This window comes from Wolffia australiana, chromosome 3 (assembly GCF_029677425.1).
Source record: "Wolffia australiana isolate 7733 chromosome 3, ASM2967742v1".
Classification (NCBI taxonomy): Eukaryota; Viridiplantae; Streptophyta; class Magnoliopsida; order Alismatales; family Araceae; genus Wolffia; species Wolffia australiana.
In genome coordinates, this window is record NC_135837.1 from 17,863,720 (window position 1) to 17,872,584 (window position 8,865).

Sequence of the window (8,865 nt, forward strand, 5' to 3'; positions counted from 1 at the left end):
ATTACATAAACTGTAGAAGCATTTGACATTCAAAGCCTCATCAATCTCATTTATAGAAACAAAATCTAATTTGCTTACTCAAATAAACGGTATCTATAATAATACTATGTTGTAATTTAAACCAGATAGACCATGAAAGGGAATTTCAACACTAGACGCAACAATTTCTCTTTTTTTTGGAAGGTTTACTGAGCATTCACTCTCCATTGGTTAATTTTAATCTGACTTCCCATTTAAGTGTTCTGAGGGAATTTCAACCCCCCTGGTTTTTGTGTGCAGGAAAACCTTAATGGGCAGTTTTATAGATCTAGTTCATGTTATATCTCATTGAAGCTCTACATTGTTTCCCATCATTGTAGTCGTCTTTAGGGACTTGAGTCCATGTTATTGGTTGGAGCTCATTCCCATGTCATTGTCTTGACATTATGTCAGTTTGTCATCCAAACGTACTTGTTTGGTGTCTCTATCAATTGTTTTATATTTTGCCACTGCCTCACATTGAAAAATTAATATTCATTATTTCATATTTCAACCATTTATAAGTCACTTGAATGGTAGAGGGATTGATACTCCACTTAATACAAAAGCCTTCATGCTTTCTTTGGACACATACCTAGTAGTATCATGCAAATAACAAATTAGTACTATTTAATTATGTTTATTGTGGACACGGTAACTCTGGAGGTATGAACCTCAAAATGCAATAATAGAAATGACCTATCAAGGTACAAATGCATATGCACGCTAAATATATTATATTGTGATTTGAATATTTTGTTGTCGTGAAGTGATCATAGGGATAAAATAAGAAACATGTGAGTTTATTTATAACATAAGTACTATGTATGTATCATAGATGTACTATATCAGTAGCATTTTGAATGTATAAGAATGCATCATTAATAAGATATACACTAAAGGGATTCATATTATTGTCGAAAAAAACTATTAACACAACAAGATCTACCTTTTCAAAGGATACTTTCTTCACATTTCTTGCTAATACCAATGTCTTTTAACATGCACATTCAAACAGAAGCATATCTTTATCAACATGGCTCAATTCTTAAGACATACAATACATTAAATAAAAATATAGTTATTTAAATTTGAGTACACGTTAGTTTATTTAATATTAATAAATGAAATTTAGGCAATGATTATATCTATTAGTATATGGTTAGTTTCTCATAAATTAACTATAGGATGGTGTAAGGCCCCAAAGTACGCGACATTCCTTCCCGGAGGCCTGGTCTCACAATTAGCATGCAATCCTGCCCAGAGGCCTGCGTGCTAATTGTGAGACAATGTCTGTGTACTTGGACTCAGAATAGGGGATCAAGTTCTTAAGCGTGAATAACACATGCATCATGGATGGTGAGACACACCCATGATCTTAAAAGCCAATGGCCATCATGTGATTTTTCTCGTTGACGTACAAGCATGACGGTTCAAAGCAGGCCGTGCATGTAGGCCATGGGAGTTGTGCACGCATGGGTGCTGTGCACCACACGTGTGTCGGCCGCATAGGCTAAGCGGTAGAGGCACGGGAGCTATGCGAGCACGTGCTCACACCTTGTAGGCTGCATGTGTGGGGAGCGGTTTGATCCGCATTGACACCTCCACTCTCGATCCGTGTTGACGCCACCGTGCTCGGCATCCCAAGCCTTGGCATCGCAGGCCGCAACACTACCTCTAGGGGCACCATGTGCCCTGCAGCGGTCTTGGCGCTCTCTGCCAATGCCTTAGACTCCTACCGGGTGTCTCCCGGCCGCTCCCCGCACATGCAGCGTGCACAGCCTACACAACACGTGCGTGGGGGCGCTAATAGTCAAATCCTGAGCTAGGAACAACGCACGGATTGAACGCATGTGCCGAATGATGATAGGTGTAGTCTTATCTTGTAGAACTAGAAATTATGACAAATAAGACACAAAATAAACAAGAAAAATAACATTATATTTATTTATCTGATATTATTGAACTCTAGAAAATCTTTGAATACTGAAGAAAGCTCATATTATGTCAAAATCACATAATAAACACTGGAACATGCAAGAAATTAAGTTCAGCCGTTATGATGGAATATGTAGGTTGGTGCATTGAATCGAATTCATATTAATTTTTCTGTCCTCAATGAAGTATTAATATGTTTTTTGTGGCTGCATGATGGTTGTAGTAGTGGTCTGTGTGGTGTGAGGTGAAGGCATGTGCATGATCAGTGGCACAATGGCATGTAGGATCTTGGCCTGGGCAAAACCAGGGAATGTATGTTATTATTAGTAATGTTATGTAAGGATTTTATAGTGAAGGAAATATGATGATAATGAAGGAGGGAGATGCCACAAACATCATTTTTGTGCCATTCGAAGTCCAAGTGGTGATCTATTATAAAATCCTTAACTAATCTTCATGAAATCCCTTCTTCCATGTAATTTCACACAATAATGTACCCTAAAATGCTGTTTCACAAAGATAGCCAGAAAATGTGAAAAAATATAAAACTAAAAGAGAAAATATCAAAATAATATAGATTAAAGTCTCCTTGGATGCTTGATATTTCTTCTGATTTGCTCTATAACATAAGATGTGGGAAATACACAACATGTATTTATTAGTTGGGGATTGATTTATCCCTATAAATAGGACGAGTTGCCATCCCATGAGAGGGCGAGTAACACTACATGTTCTGCAAGTACGAAGGAGTTCATCAACGCTTTCATTGAACCTTTTTTCGATTATAAACCATAATCCAAAATATCTTTCTCCAACTTGATTTCAATTTATTTTAAGGAATATTTACAAAGAAATTGATTACAAGAAGTATGTCCCCCACATGAGTTGAATCATGAAGTTTAGTAAAATGATAACATAATTTTTTTTAAGAGATGAAATAACTCCCTTAACTTATACATGTGTGATTCTCACTATATAAAGATGCAGAGAGATGCAAACTGAGGGGAGAATATTCCTTTTTGTGCATCTTGATTCATTTTTGGAGTTGTAGAGGCTTCAATGCATCGAACTTCTCCTCGTAAGGTTAAAAATTCCATCCCACCTATAAAGAAAAAAAAAACTAGATGAAGAAAAGAAAGGAAAAGGAAAATAGAAAATAAAAATAACTACTAGCTTCATTAAACAAAAAATTAAAGGGAAATAAACAAATTATAAATTGGTTTTTATTTTCATCAAAGTGAACTCGTAGCTTACAAATGTGTGCAGGAGATAATCAATGGCGGAGTGAAAAAATGATATTTTAGATTTGGTTCGAATAATATATTTCTCATTAAATTTAGATATAGTAGTTTTTTCTTGGATCAAGAAACGTGACATAAGTGTAAAATATTTATTGTAAGCACAAAGCTATCTTAACCGAAAAATTCTAAATGTAGAGGGACTGATCATGCCATTCAAGATGATTGCATTTTTTTCTTCTTCAAGAGGATTATTAAATTCAAGAATATAATATGTCTCCTGATTTCCATGAAATGGTTGTGCCATTTAATAACAACTATATTCACCAAACTTGAATTGATTTATGCTGATTTAAAATATATGGAATGCATGGATAAATTTTCATACTTTTTTGTATCAAATAAGTGATCATGTTGATTGTTAAAAATTAATTTTCTTGAATTTTCTTCTCATTGACATAGATTAAAATTTTTCTTCATTACTTCAAGCCTCCAGAGCTTTGATCCTCTATCCTAACACTACTCATGAGACTCTAATTCATATCATTTAAAGAGACGCTATGATGACTATCCATATATAAATGAGGAATGATATCATAGTAATCAGTTGAATATTTACCGTCTTTTCTTGCCCAACATTTCCTCCATCCATAAATGACAAAGGAATATCAGAAATAACATCATAACTTTCTTCCATACAATATCCCGATTCGTATTTCATAAATATAATACACAATTATGTTAATATTACATATTTTACATGTCTATATAATATAATGAATCATATATAACATTTATAAAGAGCTAAATGATTAAATGTAGTTTCAACATGATATTCTTAAATTTCTCAAAAATTGGGTATTTTTATAGATTTTTTACATCGAATTCTTAAAAAGTTAATTTTTAGAAGACAGAATATATTTTTCATTTTTAAAAAATATATTTATGGTTTAAATGCATTTTATTGTGGCTTAATACACTCCAACATTTGTCATAATCTAATTTGTTCATTTTGGACCAATCACTAGCTATCGACAATCATTGACTATGTCAAATTATTAGTTATGCCAATCAACGTGACAATTATAAGAAAAATTTTTATTTGAAAAATGTGCTTTCAATAAGAAGGCCAGATATAAATTTCAATAAATGTTGTCTGATGCACAGGACACTTGGCGGATTAATAAAAATAAGTGATTTAATTCGCAATAAATGAAGCTAACCCATTCCATTATGCCCATAGATGTGGAAAAACAAGATTTCACAACGTGAGAAAACATATTAAATTCTAATAAACTATCTTCAAATTTATTCCTTTTTCAGTTCCATGCGTCAAAATGTAGTTGGACAAAAGGTTTAAACACATCTTCACACCAATTATTGGCGCATCATGGAAATCTTAAGGTCACAACATATGTGGATTAGATTCAATTCCTCGTATATTTTGCATAAAATACGTGGGAAATATGAGAATCCCATTGCCATGCTAGAGAACCATGTCATGCATAGATGAGGATAATAGAAATATGTGTAGCATGCAAGCTAATCACACATTCCATAACTCATTCCATGTTCATTAATATATGATCCAGCTTAGTGAACTATTATGAGATCATAATACGCAGATCACTAATGTTTAAGTGTTTGTTCTAAATATTCGTATTTTAAGGATACACGAGAAGGATATCAAAATATATGTATAGAATAACACTATATATTCTCACTCATATGATGAATATGTCCAGTCTCGTAGCCACTAGTGAGGAGACATTTAAGGATAGATAATGGGTGTTCTTTAGCGGAACGAGGTCACCAAACTAATCTACATCAATCCCTGAATAGTACTATAGCAATGTTTCAATCAGGTTGATTCATGTCATGATTTTGTAAGTGGTCCTTAGACCTGAGATACCAAAGATGTCTTATGTATGGAGGGTTATCATTTGACTATGACCTACAAGTTCTTAATCATAGAATTTTAAACAATCTTAGTTTGGGCGCAACAACAAGTTCACAAAGATAATTGAGTGATTAAGATGGGATCACTTGGCCTCGGTATGAGAGGAGACAGCTCAAGGAAGACAATGCAATGAAGTTCTTAGCCGAGGTATTGGAATATCATAGAAGAGTTCTTCGATGATTTTTGAATACATGAGTACTAAATTGAATGACTGATTAGGGTTTGACAGTTGACGATACCCTAAGTTGTCCTAGGAGCGTTAAATGGATAAGACACTAGATGTACATGGTGAACCAATGAAGGATAGGTTCCATGAGTGAGTTGATACACACTCCTTATATCTTCTAAAGAATGAGGTATAGCTTGGCAACCTACAAGCGGGAGATTCAACCTATTAATTGGTTTAAGCAATTAGTCATTAATTGATCTATACGATGCTATGGTTAATCAATTTGGAAGTCCAATAATGGCTATTGGAAAATTAGAGTCATTGATACATGTGCATAGAAGGTCGCATGCAAGTGATATTTTAGACATTAGAAGATATACTTTAAGTTTGGGGGTTTTCATGAAAAATATTCCCTTATTATAAATAAGAGAAGGCCATGAACATAATTCGCTCATGTCAGAATTGATCAGACCTCTTCCCCTTCTTTTCCCATCGGATTACATAATGACGATGACAAGCCGTGAATGGTGATAAATTGATTTAGATTTATTTAAGTATACATAGTTAATAGTCATTGCATGCATCATTTAATTGATCATACTTAAATTTAAGCATAAATTCCTATTTCATACTTCTATTTTTAGTAAGCTTAAAATCACCCTTCTGAATAAAATTTCTACCTAATTTGTGAAGGTGATGTCGGACATTGTCGAAGACATCATCCAGTCGAGTATTGAGACGATGCTTTGATACCAAAATGATGTTGGACGTCATTTGTGGCATCGTTCGATGGATAATTTGCTAAGGAGATGTAACTACGTGATACGATGAAGCCCTAGATGAATGTACGAGCAGGGCCAACTTGTGGGATTCGCAGAGTTCCGAGCTACGGGCGGGCGACCGATGACGATGACGATGACCTTCTAACCCTCATTGGAGCGATGACGGTGATTACGACACTGAACAGAATAATTCTTAAAGGGCTCCCACATAATGAACGGGCTTGGCTGTACCTAGGGAAACACTCAATTCGTAGTCTTCTCGAAATAACCTCTCACCTAAACTAACCTGGCGTGGTGGAGCATAGTCGAAAGTATACTAAAGACGGTAATATAACGAGCAAGCAAGGGGATGGCATACCTCGTCTGTGGCATCGCCCGTCATTGGTGTCTTCATCGGTGCAAATCTGTATAGGTGAGTGCGGTGATGAGGTGTTAGAGGCGAGGGCAAGTTGGAAGAGTAGTCCAACAGCTAAGCGGTTCAAATGACCAATGAATTTGGTGGAGAGACCAAGCAGATGGGGTGCAGGCACGGTTGTTTCCAATAACGTTCTCAGGGGTGTCTGCAATGTTTTGACGGCTCAGAGTCTCACAAGCAGGCACATCACATTGTATCGGTGGTGCGGTAATGGTGTAATGCTGGCGTGCAGGCGTTGCAACGGACCGGGCGCTGGACACAATGACAAGATGGCTACACTGACGTCCAGGGGGAATGCCGGACCTGGACGATTTACCCGGCAACAATCGGATAAACACAGGCAGGGAGACCCGACATTCACGTTCTGTAGTGTACTTGTTCGAGGTGTACACCCGATACACTTGATTTAACACTCGGCGGAGGGTGCATGTCAGTGCGACCAGTGAGCCCTAGGCATGAGCACAGACCTGGAAATAGCAGTGTTGAAAGCTTGGTTGAAGGGTGGGGTCGTCGTGCTGGCGCTTCCTGGCCACTTTCAGACACGCTCGCATCCTTCATGAGGCGTGCACGAGTGAATCAATTCCCCGTCACTGATCGGCGGTCATAGACATGCGCACAGTTACTGTGTGGAGCCGAAGCACAACACTTGTGGGATCCTCAATCGAGGTTGTAAAGGCAGACCAACACCTGCGAGCGTGGTGGATGCAGATGAGCGTGGCGGTACACAGTGGGCCACCGCCAACTGGATTGCAGGCAAGTGCGATGGAACCAGGCGAACGCGCAGCGAATGCTAACCAATCTGTTGTTGATGTGGTTAAGACCAACGTTGAACTTTGGACCCACCTGATGGCGCCGACGCCGTGGCTACAAGTGGTAGCTATCAAATGGAAAGATTCGAGTAGAATCACACGATCGTCCACTCAGGGAGAAACGACCCGAGAAGAACCGCCGTGATGGATCGAAGGGGTCAAACCAATCGTTATCTACCCATGCGATTATCAATCTCCTCCTCTATACCTTTCTCTTCTCTTCTCTCTTCCTCCTCCTCCTTCCTCCTCCTTCCTCCTCCTTTCTTCTTCTTCTTGATGAGACCTGAACGTGAGTAACTGCCCAAACAAAAATCCAGATCTGAAACGTGGTGGTGCCCATCATGGCCTTATATAGAGCCATGATGGGCCCATTACAAAAGTCACATAAGGGGCCCAACAAGGGACCCCTTTTACAACACTTAAAGTAAAACAAAAGGGGAAACTTTTTAAACGACTTGGAATAAATCTATGGATAAAATACGATGATACAGATACGTCATGACGAGTATAGTGAACTCGTCATGACGAACATGAAACATGAATTTGGGCGAACAAAATGGAGAATTGAAAACACGAGCATGTGCACAGACGTGCATTACCTGGGGTATTTAAACCTGTGCATCTTCACGGACGCTTTGGCGTGCCGGTCAGGCTGGACACGGATTGGCGGTGACGCTGATGACAGTGAGGGCGTCTCTGATGATGTATCCTCAGTGTCATTTGGGCGCGCTCCATCAGAAGGTCATATATTCTCCCATAGAACATGTTCCAATGTAACTATCTTTATGGAATTCAATATCATTGTCTTGCACAAGTGGGCATTATATATTTTGTAGAAATTTTTTGTAGATAAAAAATATTATTAAAAAGTGGTTGTTTAGTAGAGGCCAAGAGCCAGTAGTTAAGCATAGAGCTGGCAGTGGTCAAGCTAGTTTCAAGCGGGCGAGGGAAGAGTGCTCAAGCCGCCTAGAGCCGGCGAACACTATCATGCATGGAGCTACTCAACGAGGTATCAAATGCTGCATAAGGAGCCACTAAAGGCCCATAGTAACACAACTCAATGTGCAAGAAGTCATAGGCTGCACACGTGAGTGAGAAGGGGAGTATTTTGTTTATTCATCACATATTTCAGTCAATATTTAAAAACTTGTTTGGATTTCAAAAATTCTCAATATGGGATAATCTTTAATGCATTTCATTCAGAGCCATATTGGACCGGGCTAACAAACAAATAAAGGGATTGCGGCCCATTGGGGTGCGATCTTAAGAAATCAAAAATAAAATTATGACCAAGCTTTGAGCTGACCCGGATTATAGCAGGCCACTGTAAGTGAATGGACATGATCTCAATCGTGCTATCTTCTTAAGGAAGATTGGGAGGTGAGATAAGTTTCATATTATTTAATTTTGTTTCTTGATTGGTTGTTTTTTTAGGTTCTTGATTGGTTGAGACAGATGGTGGGGCAAAGTGATGGGCAAATCAGTGACGAGGCTGATGATCTATAGATTGGGTGCACCAATTTAAGAAGGGTTCAC